Source organism: Urtica dioica, chromosome 3 (genome assembly GCF_054948205.1).
Source record: "Urtica dioica subsp. dioica isolate 48M chromosome 3, U.dioica_male_clone48M_v1_H2, whole genome shotgun sequence".
Lineage (NCBI taxonomy): Eukaryota > Viridiplantae > Streptophyta > Magnoliopsida > Rosales > Urticaceae > Urtica > Urtica dioica.
The window spans coordinates 38,677,662-38,686,684 of NC_142758.1; positions in this window are offsets into that span (position 1 = coordinate 38,677,662).

Here is a 9,023-nt window from a genome sequence, read left to right on the forward strand (position 1 = left end):
CTTGGCTTACACGGTGGAGTACTGACCAAGATTAGACAAAACGATACGTAAAAGAGAAAAGACTATTTCGTCTTTTGATCGAGTTTGTTAAGCTTCAAATACTAGGTCCATAGTCCCCGATTCGGCTTCGATAAAGGTGTATAAGAACGTTCATATAATAATAGTTTCATTGTTATAGTCTCACTTGCTGTAATTGTGATTGACAACATTAATTCTGAAAACGGGTATTTGCGGAATTAAAAACTATTTATAGTAGAATTGTTTATTTATTGTTGGATCAAGTAAATAATCAATTAATAATTTATTAATTTATTTTTTGATCAAGAAAATAAATAATTTTGGATTTTTGGGCCGAGCATTGCGCTGAAGAAAAAATTCGCCACCTCCCTACCAGGAAGTGGGCGAGTTTTTATACTGCTTTTATACAAGTTTATTCTCTTTATTTGTTCCTAAAATAAAAGAGAGAAAATATAGAAAATTAGTTATTGTCCTATATTCTCTCCTTATATTTAGGAGAATATTTAGGAGAAATATTTGCCTATATTCTCCCAACAAATAAAATACTTTATATTTTGATATAAAATAAAATCCTAGATATTGATCTGATGGATGAGAGAAGTAGGATTCATGAGATGAAATCCAAGGGCTAAGAATAAATTCACTAGTGTGAACACAATAAAAGGAAATAATATATTCTAGAATATCTCTTTTTAACTTCTTTATATATGAGGCTGATGAGAAGCAAAATTTAAACTTAACAATATTAACAAGTTCGGCCTCCTCTCTTTGGTTTGGCCGAGAATTTGCTTCTTAATCTTCCCCTCGAATTTCTTCAATTCCATTCTTAGAAATAAGAGAGAAAGATCTGAAACACTTCGTTTCAAATCTAAGTGAGATCTAGAATCGTTCCCCACTCATTAGTTTTATCTTCCTCGAAGATTAACTTTCGGAAGATTACGATGTCATCCGGGAAGGAATCCGAGTGTTTCAGAGTCCTCCTGTAGGTCTGATCGTGAGGAGTCTTTTATAGACTGAAGACGGATTGTGAAAGCTTGAAGGTTCGGTTCGTGAGCCCAAATTCGTAAGTCTTTTGAACTTGTCATTTAATTTATCGGTTGCTTGACATATTGCGTTTGCTCTCATTAAATAACGTAAATCTAGATCTTCTTTAATTAATAAGCATGTTTTAATTAGTTTATGATAGCGTAATTAATTTTTTCCGCATTTAAATGGTTGTTTGAGGTGCAATAATCACCAGCAAGTGGTATCAGAGCTAATTGATCTGCGTTATTTAATTGATTCGTTCTAGTAATTAAAATTTTTATATGGTTTTGAATGGATTTAGATTATGATATGAAATTCATACAATTCAATATATGATTTTTTGAATTGTGATTCGTGGGTTGATCGTAGATTTTTCTTATTCTCAATTTTCTAGATTTTTTTGTTAAACCCGAAATTTAAAGGGTAGATGTTTTTTTTTGTAATTTTCATTATTATATTGTTGTAATACGATGGTCATGAAATTTGGCGAGACACTTACCACTGCGAGAAGACATGATGGTCCGAAGAAGAGCCACCACGACAAAGGATTATGACGCTTTGACGATTTGTCAAAAAGGCTGGCCCCTAGCATTATGACCTCTCGGCCATGATGCCCTCATGGGTCATGGTCCGAGCTAACTTGTTGAGCCCTACCTTGGCAAGTAGGCTCAAGGATTCGACCGGGTCACAGCCCGTTAGCCCGGTGGGCCCAAGGACTAACCGAAATTTAAAAAAATTACCGAAAAATTAGTTTTTTGAAGTTTTATTTAAAATAATTATATGGGCTGGCCCCTAATAAGTTTTATTTAAAACATTGAAAAATAAGTGATTTTGATATCGATTTATTTTTCTAAAGGGCATTTGAATGTGCCTTAATCAATAAATTATATTTGGGAAAAACTAAGAAAAATAAATAATTTTTTAGATTGATTTATTTTTGAAATGAGACACTGGAATGTGCTCAATATGAATCCATGAACTAATGTGATTAGGTTCATCTAGTTAGTATTTATTAAATAATCAAATAGAAAACGATCAAACCGAATCAAACCATACTTGCTTGCTCGTGCTTGTTTATTTAATTGCTTATACCATGCTTGTTAGCTATAACTTAGAAATTGTTTTTCGTGGGCTGTGCTTATCACGGGCTGTCATTTATTAAATTAAATTATCTAATTGGATTAGGATAGTTTTAATAAATGAGTTGAACGGATCGGAGAGGTTTGTCACCAAGCCAATAAGAGGTTAAGCTCAGGGGTTATTAAAAGACGATGTCTTCCCTCCTCGATGGAAGCTTTTCCGTGAAGGAACACTATTAGGATAATCAATACTAAGCTTTTAAGGGTAGCTTAGTAACACACTAGTTTTTAGTATGATTTAGTTAATTCGAGTGGATCACCTAGATTAATGTTAATGCTAGGAAAAAATTAAAATACTGAAAGTTATTGAGTCATAGGCCTCCAACATTGCCACAACACCGTGAGGATGATAGATCCCTACTTGATCGGCGGTTTGTTTAAAACATGGTGATCTGTTCCTAAGGACGGGCTTTTTTTATTCCAATACCAAGGTTGTGTCTCTGACGATATGCGGGAGGGTTGAATCCAGCGTGTACTGGCTAACTCAGTGCGTTTGGGCTAGACTTATTCCGTTAAAATCTTGGGTCGACTCATGCATGAATTTAACCGATGATTGCTTATGTGGTCAAAGATTCCTAAATATTGGTAGTTAGTGAAAATAGTTATGAAGTGTACATGAACCATGATTGTTCACTAATATGATATGGTTCTCTTTTTCACTAGGTGCACTCCATTATGCCACCATAGTGGGACAGACTGTGGCTATTGGTGGGTTACCGTGGAATATTAAAATTGGGTTCTTTTATTTAGTATTTTATCACGTGCTTGGTTACATTATGTTTTTATTTTCATAAATATTATTGATAGCTTGTTTCTTTTCATATTGCTGATATATATGTACTTTTATGTTTTAATAATCATGTCGAACCCTATTATGGACCTATTGTCGAAAGACGTCCTGACCGGTGAAAACTTCCCGAAATGGAAGTCTAACCTGAATATTGTGATAGTGAGTGAAATCATTGACTTTATCCTCACTGAAGAGAAACCCGCCTTTCCTATGTCTACTGTTTCCCGAGTTCAAAGGGAAGAGTATGGTAGGTGGAACATGGCTAACAACAAAGCCATGGCCTACATGCTTGCGAGCATATCTGATGCGTTGCGAACAAAGTTGGAAGTAAATGAGACTACTTTGGAGATCCTTGACTCGCTGCAGGAAATGTTTGGGATGCAGAGCGAGCAAGCCCGCATTGAACTCACCCGTAAGTGCACTAGCACTAGGATGATTGCGGGGCCTCCTGTGAGGGATCATGTCATGAAGATGACTAACTACTTCGCAGAAGCTGAACTTCATGGGGCTATGATGGATGAGGTCACTTAGGTGGTAATTATCATGAATTTCCTTTCGAATGACTTCATACAGTTCACGTCAAACTATATTATGAATAAGTTGATGTATGGACTGCCTCAGCTGTTGAATGAGTTACAGACTTTCGAGTCTATCACTTGACAAGGAAAGAACAAAGGGTCGGCTCTGTATGCTGACAAAAGTTCTTTGCCGAAAGCCAAGAAGAAGTTGACTTCTTGTGCTGGGCCATCAAAGGCACGTCCTAGTACTTCGAAGGGGAGAGGTCCCGCTAATAAGCAAAGGAGAAACTTCAAGAGAAGTGGAAAAGGAAAAGAAAAGAAGCATGAAATGGTGGGCAAGTGCCATCACTGCAACACTAAAGACCATTAGAGAAAGCATTGCTTTTTGTACATGGCCGAGCTTGAAAAGAACAAGAAGAATGCTGGTATAGTACCTTAAAATTCATGATATCCTAAAATTGTTTTTTAGGATAACTATTCATGAGCATACTTCTTTTCTTGTTGTAGAGTAGATCTGGAGGAACACATTGGTGTTGGAGAGCTTGTTGAACAATGTCGGATTCAATCCAGAATTGTAGAGAAGCTCATGCTCCAATAGAAGATCTAAAAATTTGTCACTAGTTTTATTACTTTCATTTTTGGATTTATTTTTGAACATGGGATGTGTCGCTTATAATCCGAGGTTTTTCGGACTGTAGTCTTTTAAGACTATTCCATATAAGATGAATTTTTTCTTTCTTTATGTTTTATTACATTATTTATGAACAAATGTTGTGTCATTAAATATTTCTCTACTCGTTATATGAATGCCTTAAATTGCTTTTATGATATTGATATATGCATGAATGCTTAAGCCTTAAATTTGAATATCGAAAATGAAGGACACATGTTTTCCGTTCATTAACTATATAGTTGCACAATAATATATTATCTGAGTTGATAATCTATGTTAGAATTTTAATTAGCCTTTATTGCTTTATTAAAATTTCTATAATAAATGTGTTTTTGATATAATAAGAACTATTTAGAACTCTGATAGTGTCTAAATAATTATCTCATATCAACAAATGATTTGTGTGATTAAGAAATGATATTGTAACACAACTTTATAGTTAGTGTTGATGATACATAGACTGAGTGGGAGGATATTTTAAGAGAAGCTAGACACTCAGGTTCAATAACTAAATGGGAGCTTCCTTGAATGGAAACTGGTCATAAGAATTAATTGAATGAGAGCATCATTTGTTGGATCCTAGTCACTGGGATCATAATATTGAGTGGGAGCATTCTTTAGAGGACCCTAGCTACGATTGTTCAAGGCATTAAATGGGAGCATCTTTATAAGAATCTCGTCATTATTGAACAATGCCATGATAGCAATGTCCTTCACAGGACTGTCACCATCATTTATGATGGAATCCTTTAAAATGGATTAGTATTACTATCATGACAATAATATGAATGGAAGTGTAATTAATTATTGTCTTGCCATAAATAATCAATTAATAAATGAGAGTATCTTTGATTAGAATCTTGCCGCTATTGTACGAAATTAAAGATAGCTTAATCGTTTATAGGATTAAATACATCATTTATGATGGGATTCTTAATTGAATCTAATAAGCTATTAAATCGAACAATAAATAGAAGTATGATTGACTTGCCATTAAGATGAAAGCATCCATTAATGGATCCTTGTCGTTATCATCAACGATGTCTTTCATTAAATGAAATATTTGATCTTTAGTAATAAAAATCAAACTAACTTGTCTTAAGTCATAAAAGCAGTTTTAATGGATCAGTCTGTCAAGCAATTAGCTTGAAGGAATAGAGAGATCTATAAATTTAACAATGAATGTGTTCAAGCTTTATAGAAGCTGTTTGATACTTAAGGGATTGAACCCTTGAGAAGAGACATTGGCAACTATGTTGCTCTTCTCTCTGATACTACGAACCCGTTCATTTGGGATCTTATATAAAATAAGATGAACTGTCCTTTAAGGAGCATGTTCCGTTGACTTGTTGACATTGGATCAAAGTATTTATAACTACTAAATCTTTTTGAACCAACAAAAGGTTGATCCTTAAAAACGAACAACTAATCGTGATGGTTCATAGATTTTTTTGTGATCGATATTCTTTAAATGATCGATTAGTGTTATTCTTATGCACGTGTCATTAAGATAGTTATTACGATTGAGTGATAGACCTAATAATGACACAAGTAAATTGACTAAGCTAAAGAAATTTTGAAACTTGAGGTTTAGAAACGACAAGCTCATTCCATGAAGTCTCAAACATACTTATTATGATAAGGTATGAGCTCAATGTTGAGGCTAAAAGACATTGTCATTAAAAGGACTAAAAATTAGACCTTTGACAATGACAAATTTCCGAGAATACTAACGAGTGTCGTGAACACTTTAAATTATAACTACAGTGTTATAATGATAAGCTCGTTCTGTTGACTTGTTGACATTGGATCAAAATAGTTATAACTTCTAAATCTTTTTGAACCAACAAAATGTTGATCCTTAAAAATGAACAACTAGTCGTGATGGTTCATGGATTTTGTTGTGATCGATATTCTTTAAATGATCGATAAGTGTTATTCTTATACATGTGCCATTAAGATAGTTATTACGATTGAGTGATAGACCTAGTAATGACACAAGTAAATTGACTGAGCTAAACAAATTCTGAAACTTGAGGTTTAGAAACAATAAGCTCGTTCCATGAAGTCTCAAACATACTTATTATGATAAGGTATGAGCTCAATGTTGAGGCTAAAAGACATTGTCATTAAAAGGCTAAAAATTAGACCTTTGACAATGAAGAATTTCCGAGAATACTCACGAGTGTCATGAACACTGTAAATTTCTGGAAATAGTGAGATACTTAGTTATTTTAGTTAATTTTAAATCCTTAAAGTCATGCGTATTGAATATGCCTTGACTAACAAGGATACACCATAAATAACCAAGTAATGGAAGAAAGTCAATAAAGTTCTTATTGAAACATATTTAATCACACTATGGTTAGTGGTGATGAGACCTGAGCATGCACATGGGCAAACTAAAATGGCACCAAGAGATGTACACCAACGAATAGGGTGACTTCATATCTTTAGATATAAAGTCTGGTGTATAGTTTGAAACATGCAAAGTGTTAACATATTCTAAAGTAAATTGATTCACTATGAACAAGTTGACTTGACCTTGAAAGGTAAGTCAGAGAACACTTGCATGAATGCATGGACTGTGGATATATAAGGGATGTAAGTCGAATCGACATAATTTGTGGAGTATGATAAAATTGAGAATCCATATGATGGAAATCTCAATCCTGGGTCAAACTTCTGAAACTATCTTTACGATGGCTAAGAATTAAATGGATCAGGGTATCTTATCTTCTCTGGTCAAAGTGGGAGATTGTTAGGAATATTGCCCACTAGAAGATGATGATTACTAAATAAGATAAGACGTTACTTAATTATTATAATATGATCAGTGGGTTGAGGTATGATAAAATTCATAATCAACAACAACTATCATCCGTAGTCTCCGTATCAAACTGAGTCGCATGCTCGGCATCCGAGTTTGGGAGGTGAACTAAACAAGGTCGATGACTGATATGCGCCGGGAAAGCCTTATCTAAAGTCATATATGTAGAACATCAGTGAAGGTTAATCACTCAGTGGGAGCATTCTACACTTTTGGTAAGTGTACACGCGGACATACTTTAGTTTGCATCGATGTGTCGTTTAAGGACCGTTACGACGCACTAGTCGATGTCACTTATGATGGTCACAGTGACCCACTAACCGATGTCGCTTTGATTGAATTTCAATAGGGTGTTTGTGTGTGTTTGTATGTTTGTGTGTGTTCCCAGAGATATCCGCACTACTATCCTCATCGGAAGGTATGAAGGAAAAATGAAGTTTTGTGGTGGTTTTTATTATTTGATTTCTCTCTCTAGCTGAAGTGTATTTTGGTCTCTGATTACGACAAACGATTGTGGCTATTTAATTTCAAATAACAGATCTAGTAGTTGTTGGAATTGATCTAGGGTTAAGAAAAGATTAAACGCTTCGAGCAAGCGGCGGAAAATAAAAATTTTCTTTAAATCAAGTAAAACGATTTTACTAACCTAGATAAAGAGCAAGCACATGTTTATTATTAAAACTCTCTAAAAGCAATTACACGTTTACTAACCTTTGTGAAGCTTGAACGTTGAGAAGCCTTAGGAAGGTTGAAACGTTCGTCTCTTCATGCATCTCGTCTTTCTGCGTTCTTCGGGAACTTGAGTAACCACGAAAGTTTCTATCACATAAATCGCTCGAGATAAGAACGAATTAGTGTGTGGGCACTTTTAAACACGACGACTCAAGAACAACGACGACTCAAGAACAAGTCTAAGAGTCGAAGAGCTAAAACACTAGGTCAAATGTGGACCTAGGTGTCAAGACAAAAATGAAAAGAACTAGAGAGAGAGAGAGGGAGAGGGGGCGGTCAAGAGGTTCTGGAGAGAGAAGCTCTCAATCTCTAAAACTTTGGAATGAGAAAACAATGAGGTTCCTCTTTGGTTTTGCTTCTCCCTTGACTCTTATTGGGCGCCCATCTACATTCCTTGTATAGGAAATGTGTTTCTTCTTCTTCTTTTGGCAAGTATCTTCATACATCAATGCACAAAATTTGTCTCTCTCTTGCTAGGTTGGACGTGCAACACATTCTAGAAGGGGTTTCTAGATTTTTCTTCATTTGTTCATGACAACATATGAAAAGCCCATTAAGAATTTTCAAGTAAAATTCTATGAAATGAAATTAATCCTCAAGGCCCCAAATTCATCAATATGGCCGAGTGGTTTAAATAATTTTTCATCATATGACAATGTCAAAAAATTTATTTATTGACATTCATTTCAACACATGTCCAAAAAAACAAAATACCCTTTAGACAATTTTCGTAGAACTTGTCTCGTTCTTGTTTTGACTTAGCTTCTAGTTTAACTAATCCTACTTGATATGACTTGTGACAGTGACCTCATGGATCCAAATGAACAAAGCTCGAGCTAATACACTTGGATTCAAAAGTTCAAAAACCTTTTCCAAGTTTAGCTTAATGTCAACTAACTCCACTTAAGAGTTGACATTGAGAATCTCTCGGTTCAAATGAATTTATTTTCTACTCAAGAATTCAACTTAATTGTGATGAGTGGATCCACTGAATATTATCTATGTTTACCCTTCATGAATATCATCAGCTAGTCGGGATTTACAAAATTGTCATTTTACCCTTCTAGCTGTTATTTCCTCAACTCATTTGTCGCTTGTGAATAAGTAGAAACAATGTATTGACGAGGAGATAACAAGTCACATTGACTCATCCAAAAGAGTCATGACTCAATTTTGACACTGGCCAGTTCATTTATTCACATTCCAAAGAACAAAGCATGAGGTTATATACATTGCATTTCAGCAATCTTGTACATGAATTCCATATCTATGAGATCTTCACAAAGTTACTCATGAC